This window comes from Ailuropoda melanoleuca, chromosome 1 (genome assembly GCF_002007445.2).
Source record: "Ailuropoda melanoleuca isolate Jingjing chromosome 1, ASM200744v2, whole genome shotgun sequence".
Classification (NCBI taxonomy): Eukaryota; Metazoa; Chordata; class Mammalia; order Carnivora; family Ursidae; genus Ailuropoda; species Ailuropoda melanoleuca.
Window position 1 is genome coordinate 207,162,884 of NC_048218.1, and position 13,551 is coordinate 207,176,434.

Genomic DNA, 13,551 nt, shown 5'->3' on the forward strand with positions numbered 1-13,551 from the left:
GTCCTTTAACAGCTCTCAGTAGAAAAAAAAAAAAATCCAGATCTTACCACGTGAAAGTTAACGTACAGAAAGGGGACAGGAGGACCCATTCCAAATGTAAATCAAAGACAATTTGCATTTAGCAAGAGCCACATTTAGCACCCATAAGCTTCAATTTTAATTAAGGCAGAGAGCGGCTCATCTCCAATCAAGGCCAGAGAATTAGTGCATTCTCGTGACACATCATGTCATCTGGCAGAGAGGCTTCGTGGGAAGCCCGTGGTGTGACAGCCGGCTGGGGACCAGCTGTGCTCTTGGTGGCGCCCGTGGCTGCGCACTGCCTCCTGAAGGACTCATTCTGACCTGCACTGTGTGAGCTGAGTGTAGCAATAACCTCATCACGGGACCCTCCGAGACCCCCGCTCTGTCTCCCCTTTGAGGGAGGAAGGCCCGAGCCTCGGCAGCCCCAGCCTGGCTGCCACCGGCCCCTAGAAGCTAATGCACGGCCTCCTCGGCTCTCCTCACCATGAGTCAGCTTCTGGATTTGTCACCCCCTCCCACCCCAGTGCCGGGGCCGTGGGTGCCTCAGCTGCCGCAACTACACAATGGGCATCCGCCTCACCAGCCCTTTGCTCTGAGGCTTGGAGGAGGGGGTGTATGGACAAGCAGTTTGCAAGACGTGAAGCCCTCTCTAAATAGAGTAGGCCCGTCATCACCATGTGTCCCGTGTGTCAGAGAAGCCTGTGAACGGTCATCCTTTGCTTTGTCGTGCCTGCTGGGAGGGGCATTTCAGAGTCCCACGGGCAGGAGTGACGTCCCACTGGAGCAGAGGCAGCTGACCGTGTGAGACCAGGACGTGGGGCTTGGGCCTGGGGCATCTGGGCCCCACGCGATCCTTCTGATTACAGACTCTGCAGTGATATCACAGCCCCGATGGAATGGTGCTGGGCCGGCCCCTTCCCGTCCCTCACACAGGCACGGGGTCTTCAGGCTCCTCACGAAGGACAGCCCTCCTCTTCACGCAATCCTGGAGGTTTGCGGACAGGACCCCCGAATCCCAACCTTCCTGCCTTTCGGGATTAGTGTGGCTGGGTGCCCCTTCCCCATGGGGCCGCTCTTAACTAGCCCAGGGACAGAAATGCCCCACCCTTTTCACCGTTACTGGGCTCTTTGGTGGGGGGTGAAACCAGTGACTGCCGCGCACCCAGCCCAGAGGAAGTTGAGTCTTAAAGAGCTAGTAAGCATGCCATTTTCCAAAACACGTAGGAAAACTTCACAGTTCATCTGGACACGGATACGCCTGCAGACTTAGCAGTGCCGTCTTCAGAAAGGCAGAGACCCTCCCTCAACCTCAGCAGGTCCAGAGATCAGGATGCATGGCTCTCTGCGGTGCCGGGGTCTCTGCTGCTGCCCCCCAGCTTGCTGTCCAGTCGTGTTTCTTATCCTTACTTCAATGGCTCTATTATTTGGTACCTTTTATTGTACGTGATCTCAGCCGTTTTTCTTCTTAGTAGGAGAGGTACAGATCACCCATCTTATTTATAACTTCGCCGTGAGGATCAGAATCAGAGTGTAAAATTGGGGAGGGATGTGGAGGAGAAGGACTGGGCAAACAGTCTGCTGTTGGCACCTTGCTTCTGCCTCCTCCTTGGTTTCAATGATCTTGTAGCTTCTACCAGGCAAACGCTCAGGGAGTAACTGATGGTTCAGCCAAAGGCATTTACTGACCGCGTCATATCCATGCGGACAGCACGGACCATGCTCCCTGGAGGACACACAGGAGAGAGTGCAGCCCCCCCCACCCCTGCACAAAGAGATGAGGGGCCCTTGTGGTAGAATGCAGCCAGTCCCTGACCAGTGGGGAATTGTCACAGGAGCTAACATTTATTACGAGCCCACGTGGGACAGCTTTGTGCTAGGTGCTCTCAGCCCACCTGCGGCCTCTCATGCGTCCTTCAGTGGAGGGTCCTGTCACCGCTGAAGAAGTGGAGACGATGGGACGCTAAACGAGGCCAACATGGTTCAGCAGCAAGGGGCAGAGAGCTTCAACCAGGACTGGACAGCCTGGACTTCCAGCAGGTCTGCGGTGTCCCGAGGCAGATGCCCAGAGCCACGGAGCTGCGGGGAGGGGGTGGCCCAGCAGCGTGGTCTCACCCTGAGGTGCCAGCAGGGGCCCCTGTGCTGCCTGGGGCGACTGGAGACCTCCGAGGTACCTCCCCTCTCCCGCTCCCCTCCACAGCCATTTCAGACTCTGCCCTCCCCTCACTGCAGCAGGTAACCTCTCCTCCTACTTCTCCAGCAAAGGGACAATCAGAAGGAAACTTCTGCCAGGCTCCCTCCCCCACGGGCTCCCTACCAGCAGCAACAACCACAGAGACTCTTACTCTCTCTTCACTAGAAACCGCCTCTCTGTTCTCCTCGAGCCATCTTCCCTCTCTTTCCTGTCCCATCGATGTTTCTCTCATGCGTGCAGGTGTTCCTGTCCCATCAGTGTTTCTCTCGTGCATGCAGGTGTCCTTCCTCTTGGCTACACATTGGAGTTACCGGTGAGCTTTAAAACAAAAAGAATGGGGGCCTTGTTCCTACAAACTTGGACTGGAGTAGCCTGGAGTTCTCCCCAGGCATCCGGAGACATGAAGCGGAGGGTGCCAAGCAGTCACGGCCAAGTGCCAGCACCCCTAGGGGCGCCCACCAGCCAGCAGTGCGCAGCCATGCTGCTCTGCTCCCTCCCACCCACACCCCTGCAGCTGCTGACGACCCCCCTCCCCCCGTCAGTCCTCAGTCCTCATCTTACTCACCTTCCAGCAGCACTGAGCAGTCCGTCTCTCTCTCTTGCTCAAGCACTTCCTTCCCTGGCTCCCTGACCTTTGGCCGGGGCTCTCTGTCTACCTCACTGGCTGTTGTTCCTTCCTCCTGATGGGCTCTTGATGGCCCAAGTCTCCGTGCTGGGGCCTGTTCTTTTCCCTGGGTGCACTCACCCCCTCACTGTGCTCACCCAGCCTGCAGGCTTTATAAGTCATCTATTCACTAAGATTGGATCTCTGGTCTGACCTCTTCCTTGAACACCAGACTCCTGTATCCAGACGCCCACCTGACCTCTCCATGTGGGTGTCACTGACATCTCAAACCGAACATACCCCAAACTGGGATCCTGCCCTTCCACCCCACCACACCACAGCTTTGCTAGCCTTCCTGTTACTCAAGCCAAAAACAGAACTGTCTTGGATTGCTTGCCTTCTTCATGCATACTTCCAATTCCATCAGCAAAACCAGTTGGTCCTGCACCAAAGTGTATCTGGAACCTTTGCTTTGCACCCTTCCTCCATGCCAGTCTAATCCAAACTAGATCATCTGTCACCTGGTAATAGGTTTCTACTTCCACCCTGCTCCCCTGGTCCATTCTCAAAACAACAGTTAGAGTAATCCTCTACCAAAGTCCTCCAAAGGTTCTACCTTCCACTCTTGTCAAAGCCCGTGTCCCCACCATGACCTTCAAGGCCTTTATGATGGCCTCTCCATTTGTCCCCTCCTCACCTCTGCTCCAGCCAGTTAGCTATTCTCCGAGCTGTTTCTCCAACATGCCAGACTTCCTCCTACCTCAGGGCCTTTGCATGGGCTACTCCCTCTGCCTGGAATGTTCTTTTCCTAGATAACTGGATGATCTACTTTTTCCTTTCCTCCAGCTCCCCACTCAAATGCCCCTTCTCAGTGAGTCCTTCCCAGACCACCCTTTTAAAAATTGAAATCCTCTTTCCTGGCATCTCTCTTCTTTGTTCATTTATCCCTTTGGCACATGTCACCTCCTAATACGTCCTAATGTATAATTTACTTATGTGTTTTGTTTATTGTCTGCTCCCACATGAGGTTTTAAGTCCCACGAGGTCAGAGATGTTTGTCTGTTTTGGTCAGTGCTCCATAATCTAGTACAGTGCCTGGTGCTTAGGAGACAGGCAATAGTGTTTGTTGATTGAACGAATGTGATGCCGACCAGGAGCTGTGAGGGGATGGTGAAGGGAGGAAGAAGGTCTCATTCAGTTCCACAGGGATTATCACTAATATTTGGTGCTGGGAATGCTTCTTGAAGAAGATTAGAGCTGAACCTTGAAGGGAGGACAGTCTTTAATGGTAAAAATAACAGTTGGGATAAGCAACAGGACTCATGAAATCCTAGGAATGATTTCTTCAGAGCTCTGCTCTCAGAGGAGGGACAGCCCTGGAGAAGCCGAACTGGAGGCAGGGTGAGGAGGCGGGATGTGAAAGCAAGCTCAGGGACAAGGTCATAGTCTCCTGGAACGTGTGGGCACTGCGGCAATCTGCCAGGCCCCCATGCTCAGCCCCCGCCGTGGCAGGTCCTCCGCAGCTCTTCCTGGGCCCCCAGCAAGACGACACAGTGCTATAGAAGGGAGGGTTAGGACCCCATCAGCCAGAGGTGATTTCCCCGGGGATGTACCTGTCTTGGAGGAAATTCTTTGTGGAGGCGGAAACAAAAGATGTGCAAATCCGTGGTCAGTGATTGGGCATGTATTCCCACTTCCAGTCACAATTATGTGTTGCCATGACAACTGCACAGTCAGGACCAAGCCGAGTCTCACTTGGCCTATCAGATGCAGACACGCTGTGTGCACTTTTCAACTTCAACCTGAAATGTGGAAGCCACGGGTTTTCATCCCAGGATCCCAAGGAGAGAGCCATGGCTCCCCCTTCAGGAAAGGGAGGTCACGGGGGGCGTATTTACACCCCTGCTCAGAAACCTCTGAAATACTGCTTGAACTGCGCCCCTCCGTGGCTCCCCCTCCTATCTACTGTTTTCACTCCCTCACGTCTGCACCACTTGCTTTGGCCAAATTCACTTATTCATAATTTTCTAGATGTACCGGGGAGGACAACAGTGAGTAGGCAAGGAGACAGAGGACTGAAACAGCATGGAATGTTCTGGAAGCACTTGGGACTGTGAGAGGCCGGTGGGGGAGGAAGGACTTTGGCATCCTGCAGACACTGCGCTGACCCTGGCTCTGCCACTCACGGGTGAAGGGCAAGTTCCGTCATTGTCTAACTGTGCTCTCCTCGCCTCAGTAAGACTGCCTTGCAAATCAGTGCTGAGAGCTAAGTGAGGCATCTAGCATGGAAGCAGACAGCTCCAAACACAGCAGAGCTGGGCAGACGGGGCGGGCGTCCTCATGCTGCACACCAAAGACTTGGAGTTTGGCTGGTGGGGGGCAAGGAGTCAGGGAGAGATTTAAAGTTGCAGGAGAGTTGGTGCTGCTATTAATCCCATTTTGCAGATGACAAAACTAAGGCACAGAGAGGTTAAGTAATTGGCTCAACACCACACAGTTCGTAGGTGGCAGAGCTGGATTCAAATCCAAGCTCTGAACCACCATAGTGGTTATTCTTCCTCCAGCTAAATAGGAAAAGGAAAGGTCTTTGAGACTAAGACCATGTTAGGGACTGTGGAAGAATTGACTGAGATCCACAGAAAAGCTGAACTGGGCTTTGCCCCCAACATAGTGGTTAAGCTGCTGAGAAAGGAAGAATTTCGGTGATTGGCGTACCCATCACACATCTTCTTTAACAAGGTTGGACCATCGGCCCTCTCCGAAGCCTGTGGCACCACCCCCTATGCCCAGTGCTTTGCAGAAAGACCTGTCCGATGCCCACCAGGCACTGCTCTAACCGTGCAGCCTTGTGGAGCTTGTGGTAGGGAGAACAGGTTCCCAGCAGCCGTTTCCAACCCTCCAGGCAGATCTGGGAAGGAGAGGCCCTGGCACTAGGACTCAAGACTGCTCAAACACACACACACACACACACACACACACACACACACACAGCAGAGAGGTGTGCATGAGAAAGCCCAACACCTACATGGGGACTCAGGCTGGAAGGCGAGTGTCCTCTGCAGCCACGCATGACTGTGATGGCCATCTGTTAGGGTCCACTGCACGTATTTCAGCCAGAAAGAATTTACTATGGATCATCAAACCCAGCACGGTCCCCACCTGGCTGCGGGCTGGCAAGCCCACGGAGCCGGCCCTGCTGCTGCCGTGCTTAGGGCTGGGGCTCCAGGGAGGAGAGGTGGTTGGAGGTCGTTCTACCAAAAGCCCCCAAACCAGGGTCATCTTACTGTTGCTTGGCCATCAAAGGAGGGCTGTGTAGTGGGAGTGGAGCCAGGGAGGTGTTGCAGTCTCTTCCAGGAACACCCCAGAAGGCAGAGAAACACTCTGAACCCCCTTTGGCTCTCCCTTCTTTTCTTCCGGTGCCTCCATTAGTGGGGTTCTCAAGAGCCTGGGACATGTAGTCCCTACAATCAGAGCAGGGCAGGCAGGTCAGGGAGGGCAAGGATAGATGGGAGAGCAAAAGGTGGTTGAGGGGGAATGCCGTTAATCCCACCTGGAACAGTCCTGGGTTATCTGGAGCAATCTAATTCCAAATACACTGTCCCGTTGTCCCGGTAACTACTGGAGCTTTCTGGACATTTAAATATGGGTATACACCGATATCAGATTTGTCTTCCTGACACACAGCATTTCACATTCCACTTGCTCAGTGGGACCTGACCCCAAAGTCTGGCTACAGAGTCTTTATCTGAACAAAATCCAGCATTCTTCCCAGAATTAAAAAAACAATCCATAGTAAAACAGTAATCAAATGTTATTTCCTTAACATAATAGACAATATCTAACAAAATCATTGGAACACCAGAGGTATTCTCATTAAATTCTGAATGGTCCAAGAATTATAAATACTGAAAAGGAGACAAGAATTTGTTTGATGATATAATCTCCTACCTAGAAAACAAATTAAAATTGACTGGAAAATACTTAGAACCGGTATGGTAATTCTATAAAGTGGCTGGCTAGAAAAGAAATACTCAAAGTGTAATGCTTTTCTTATATAATAACGATAGCCATCTGTAAAATTAGAGGGAAGAAAGATGTGGTTCACAAAAATTAATGTGCAGCTCCTTTACAAGGGACAGGACAGACCTTGTTAGGAGGCTGGAAGACGACCAGGGTGAAGGGAGAGGGGGGCACGTTCCTGGAAGGGGAGACCTGGAGCAGTGAAACCAGCCCTATTTCCTGGAATACCATGTCCAGCGAACAGAATCAGATCCTATCACCACCACCACCACCACCACACACACACTCACACACACACACAAAGGATTTTAAAATTTGGGATGTGTACTTTTAAAGTCTTCCAGAAGAATAAATATGGGAGAAAATCTATTAATGGTGGTGGGGGGGCTGGTTAGGAGAGGGTTTCTTCAGCTGATTGTACATATTACATAGTGTGATCCTTAAAAAATGTAGTCTCGGGACAACAGGAAGCATGGAGGTCAGTGAAACCCTAGTGATCATGTCATATATGATGATTATGAGGCTTTGTATCACGGATGGTCATTTAAATATTTTATATAATAATGCGGTCACCCTTACACTGACAGCTATCAGTGACTGATTCTGAAGGCTAACACGGCTTCTCCAGTTACTTCTGAAGCAGGTTATGGGATGGGGGAGGAAGGAGAGAACGTGAAATGTTCTCTCTGGATCCCAGGAAGTTGAAATAGATGTCCTGGCGGGAACTCACGCTCATGTCTTCCATTAAAAGTGATCTCCAGAGAGGTTCTCTTACATCCACCCTCCTCAGAGTCGTGCTCTAAGAAGCCACAACCTCTCTCCTTCCCTCTCTGTCATCTGCTGGAAAGCCACCAAGCAGCGACCACGTGAGAGTGCATCGGCATCCATGCTGGCCAGGCTGGGGTCCAGGTCGGCAATGGCTGCTGGGAGCTCTGCTGTCTGGAACGCGGGATCCAGCCCAATGGTCAGACGCCAAGTGACAAGACCACTGGGGGAGGAGATTATTCATTCAGCACCATCTTCAGTGAGACAGGTGCTGGCGAGCACGTGCCTGGGGCAGCGCTCGTAGACCTGGAACCCACAGCCATTGATGAGGTTCACACTGGCGCCCGCCGCCAGCTCTCCCACCCTGCGCAGCTCATCACAGGTGAGGACAACCTGCCAGTGACTGCACCCGAGGACACCACACCATTGGCAGGGAGATCACTGACCTTGTCCTGGATGAAATTTAGAAACTGGCTGACAAGTCCATAGGTCTTCAGGACTTCTTGGTTTACCTCAGCTTTCGAGGGGGTACTGGGTCCAGGTTCACCTCCCTGCTGATGGAACGTCTCTCTGTCAATTATGCAACAAGTTCAAGCTGGAGTTCTCCATTCACCGCCCCCCCCAAACCTGGGTTCCCACAGCTGTGGTTGAGCCCGACAACTCCATCCTCACGACCCACATCACCCTGGAGTGCTCTGGTTTCCTTCCTGGTAGACAACGAGCCCATCTATGACATGTTGTAGAAACCGCCATACTTAACCGCCCAACCTACACTATCCTGAACAGGTTGATAGGTCAGATTGTGTCCTCCATCACTGCTGCCCTCAGAGTTGATGGAGCCCAGAATTTCAGACCAACCTCAGGCCCTATCCCCACATCCACTTCCCTCTGGGCACACATGCCCCATCATCTGTGCCGAGAAAGCCTCCCACAGCAGCTTTCTGTAGCAGAGATCACCAATGCGCGCTCTGAGCCAGCCAACCAGACGGTGAAAGGGGACCCCCGCCATGGCAAATACATGGCTCCCTGCCCATCGTATTGTGGCCAACGTGGTTCCCGGAGATGTCCGAGCTGCCACTGCCACCATCAAGCCAAGTGCACCATCCAATTTGTAGACTGGTGCCCCAGTGGCTTCAAAGTTGGCATGAATTACCTGCCTCCCACTGGGGTACGTGGTGGAGACGTGGCCAAAGTACAGCGAGCGGTGAGCCTGCTGAGCAAGACCACAGCTGTCGCTGAAGCCTGGGCTCACCTGGACCACAGGTTTGACCTGATGTGTGCCATGTGTGCCTTTGTTCACTGGTACGTGGGCCGGGGCACGGAGGGAGGAGAATTTTCTGACGCCTGTGAGGAGGAGGATGTGGATTTTGCAGAAGGAGAGGAATTACTACAGTTAAAAATGTCACAAAAGTGCTGCCTTTACAGGCAAGCTTATTCTGTTTTAAGTATTGAAAAGCTGGGCTCTGATCCGTTCATTTGTATGTAGCAGTGTATTCTCTCATACGCAATGATGCACCTATGCTTTAAAACACGACTCTGTTACAGACCCACGCTGTCCGTTTCTCTGATGGGTTTGAATCAAGTATTCCTTGTCTTAAGTGAAAAAAAAAGTAAAGTAATCTGCAGAAAGGATCACTGGGAAGTCATCATCGGGTCTTCGTGAACAGCGGACAGCCTCCCAGAAGGGTCTGCATTTTCGCGAGCCTGGACCTACAATGTGAAGCATTGTGTCCGAGGACACTGAACTCTTGGCGGGGAGGGTCTCCGCCCCCACGCGCCCTGCCACCCTCTTTCCTCGCTGTAGAGTTGCAAAGACCATTGCACAGGGGCTTTCTCAGGACAAATACGACGGCAGGTAGCAGGGTAAGTCCTCAAAGAGGCAACATTTTCGGAAAGAACTTAAAAAAATACATTTCCTAGAAATTGCCTCCGACATTTCAGATCTGCTTCAGGGAAAACCGCTGCGGAAGCTTGAAGTAATGAACTGTCATCATTTGGATAATCGTCTTTCAAAATCATTGAATATCCTACCTCGCGGACTGACGGTTATAAACGTAGGGGCTCTCAACCTTGAAAAGCTCACAGGGATATGTGCTATGGAGCCAAATACCAAACAAGCCACTTTAAAACAACTTTCAGTAGTTCTCTAGAGAAAGTTGGGAGCAGACAGCTTTGGTTTGTTTGTTTTTTTAAATAAGTCTGTCCAATTTTTGAGTCTTCAAACTATTTCACTTTTTAACTGATTTAATTCTTTAAGCAGTATTTGTGTACAATTATGGTAAAAAAAAAAAACAAACAAAATAAAAACCCCACGGTGCCTCATTTCCCCACTTTGGCGTCCCACCTCCCAGCATTCGTTGCCACGTCACTGCCCCCAGCAGTCAGCAGTCCTTGGCTCTTCCTGCTGCCATCAGAGTACCCCCTGACCCCAGCGTCACGGTGACTGGGAGGTGAGGATCTCCAGGTCCCTCAGCCACGGATGCGAGCCTGGCTCTGCCTAATTCCTGTTTAGCTGATGGGCCCCATGAAGGAACCACGTTTCATCATTAAAATGCTGAGTAACGATGAGAACAAGAATCAAACCTTTGAAGAATTCTAACACTGGAGTTGGGGCTTAGCCCTGTGGGTGGATGAGGCTGTTGTGTTGCTGTTTTTTTTAAAGCCAAGCCTCCTCCAAGTTCATCAGGCAGCAGCCACAGCTCCACTTCCCAACGCAGGGACCATGCAAGGATCAGGCTCCTGTGAGTTTCCATCTCAAATTCAGCCAGTAAGGGCCACGTGGTCATGAAGCCTGGCATCAGCAAATCTATGTCAAAACCTGAACTCTGATGGAGAATAATTCAAGTGCAACCCGTCGCAATTGGCCAGCTAATTCCCAGCAATATTTAGGAAGTCATCCAGCACAAGGTGAGGCCCAGGACTGATCACACATACCAATCGCTTTACCCACTCGTCCAGATTCATACAAGGTGAAAGCGGGTTAAAAGAAATCAGCTCACTTGTATGGGTCAGGGTTTCCCAGACTGATGGAAAGATGCATATTTTTATTTTAAGGAATTGGTTCATGTGGTGCTGGGGGCTGGCAATTCTGAAATCCAGGCCAGCTGACAGGTAGAACTTCGGGCAGAAGTTGGTACCCCTCTCCTGCCCAACACAGCCACCCCGGTACGTGTGTAGGGCCTGTAAGTTTGTCAGCTGTCCCAGGCACATCTGCTGACCAACCCAGGCATCCTCCTTCCGCGTGCTTCTGGCATTTGCTTTCAGCCCCACATTCTGGCTGTGAGAAAGGCTCCCAGGACCTCTAACCTGGCCAGACCGTTGCTCCCGTTCCCCACAAGGCCATTCCCCACAACTCTGCCCTCACCCCCAAATCTCTCCACCACGAACAGGCAGCTCATTTCTGAGTGGAAGTGTAGGGTGAGGGCCTGTCTGGACATAAGTTCTCTCAGTGTAACTTCCTTCAAAAGCAGAGCTTGAGACAAAGAGCTTGCAACCAAGTAAGTGATTTTGGAACTGATCTTTAGAAGCAGGACTGAGAGAAGACGAAGGAGTCCCAGAAGAAGAAGAAAAAAAACTACATGAGTGTGTATTATATCAAGGTCACTGCCAAGGTGGTTCTGCTGGAACTTCTGGAAAGCAAAGAGAACCCCCCAGAACCACCAGCTTGAAGGAGGGGAGGCTGGAGCATGTGTCCCCCAACTGCACTCACTGCTTGTTGAGGGCTGCTCTGAGCCCCTGTGAACTGAGCTTGTGTTGACACGGCCCTGGGGGCCTAAAACAAGCAGGCCTAGACTGAAGGCCCTGTGCCCAGAGCCGAGACATTCTGAGTTTGCGGGGTCAGCCTTTGAGCTGCACGGATATCGGGTTGGGCTGGTGGGCTGCAAGGTGTCGGGGTGTCACTCTCGGAGAAATGTTCAAAGAGACAGAAGCAGTTCAGCCTGGGCGAGAAAGCCCAGGGCATGGGACAGAGGGCCTCACATACCAAAGGGCAGTCTGTGTTAGATACATGGTGGTGTGAGGGCTGGGGTGCGGGGGCACATTCTGCACCAGACCTTGGCCAGCCGCTCCCTAGGAATAGTCACATGCAAAGAACAGTGGCAAGATAAAGGAAAATAATACTCTAGATGGTGGCCTTGACCGCTTCTCTAATCAGGTGCAGAGAATTGCTGTTAGCGGGGCTGGACCTCAGCAAGCATTCCCTTATGCTAGTTATTCAGGTTTCTGATGAAAGTAGTCCGCGAACCCCTCCATGTCCCCTCTCCAAGCCCCAGTCCTAGATCTCGATTGTACCAGGACTAGAGGCAGCCACAGGTGGTGGTGAGACGCATGGATTTGGGAGCCAGAGTTTCAGAACTTGGGCTTGAATCTTACTTAGCTCTGCCGTTTAACTAATTCTATGACCGTGGGCAAGTTTCCTGGTGTCTGGTTTATAAAGCAGAGGCAGCGATAGTGCCCACTTCCTGGGCCTGGGATGAGGAATAAGTGAGTTAATTCATATAAAACACTTAACAGTATCTGGTGCATAGAAAACACTCAAACTGTTAGTTATGAGTATTAGTACTCCCTGTAGCAGGATGAAAGGAAGAGAGGGGGCCGGAAGGAGGGAGGAGGAGGAAGATGGGGGGGGCGAGACTCGACCAGGCATCACTGCTGCCTAGCAACACCACCCTCCACCGAGAGTGGTTCTGTCCCACATTTTGAAAAGTCTGATTGTTACTTCACCCCTTTGGAAAAAGCAGGGCAGTGGATAGGAGAAAATCTGAAAGGTACCTCTTGCTTGGGCATCTATCCAATGGAGAAGGGAACAAACTTATTTTGTGATGTTCCCTGGAGTTAAACCAGGCCAGCGAGGGTAAGACTTGTTCTCAGTATCATGACAAACTGTCTAACATGTCAGTTGTTCTCGATGGGATGATGGACAGTCCATGGGTGCTCCCATGGGCTAGGAAATTAAGGATGAGTGTGCCTGTGCGAGACCCAGCCCGCTCTCGACATTTCCTCCCACACTCGTCAGACAGAACATGGGAAGCAGGGCAGAGAGAAGCCCGTTCTGCATATAGTCTCCAGACTCTTCTTTGTAAGTAACATTTTCTAATGTGTATTGACAGTGAGCTTGTTCTATGTCGTTGGAAGCACTTTCAATATGTTGTTCGATCATCACGTGGGCCCTGTGATGCACGTGGTTTGTTAGTGAGGCCCAGTCCTCTGGGTTTTGTGACCAGGGATTCCCCTTCCGCACATGGGCTCTGGCCTTGTGCCTCTTCCTCCCTACAAACGAAGTAGGTTACCTGACCCATGAGCTCCACTCCTTCCCTGTGGGAGCCAGCTGACAAGAGGGAACATTCTTCCTGCTCTAGGTCTCCGTGCCAGAAGTTCTAGTGGGCAGGCTCCCTACAGGAGAGACCGTGGATGTCCGGCATGGCCCCCAAGGGCACGACCACATCCTCCTAATTCTGGGGCTTGATATTAGCAACGAATGATTGGCCTGCAGACCAAAAGCCAGGCCTTCCAAACTAGGTGTATACCATGATCTGTTTCTACCCACAGAGCACTTCTGACACCAGATGTGTGGGTTCTTTGCACACCAACCAGTTCTCCAATTCCCCGGATACCGGCTGGGTGTCCTCCAACTTAGTTCAATTCTGACACTAACTGCTCAGAGTTAACACGCAGACCCCACGGGTTAAGGGCTCAGTCCCACCACAGACACAGGCACAAGCCCCAGGCTGCCCCATTCTTCTGACCGACCCGCTATAACGTTCCCAGAACCCCCTCCTTGGTTTAATAATTTGCTAGAATGGCTCACAGAACTCAGAGAAACACTCTACATACACGGAGCAGTTTGTTCTAAAGGATACAACATAGGTGCAGGTAAATGCGAATGAGAGAAGCGCATAGGGCAAGATATACGTGGGGAGGGGTGGCGCATGGAGCCCTTGGTGTGTCCAAC

General features: G+C 51.7%; 1 pseudogene; it reads left to right on the forward strand.

Moving 5' to 3' along the window:
• The first annotated feature begins 1,996 nt into the window (after nt 1-1,996).
• Nucleotides 1,997-11,623, forward strand: LOC117797459 (annotated as a pseudogene).
• The last annotated feature ends 1,928 nt before the right edge of the window (nt 11,624-13,551 follow it).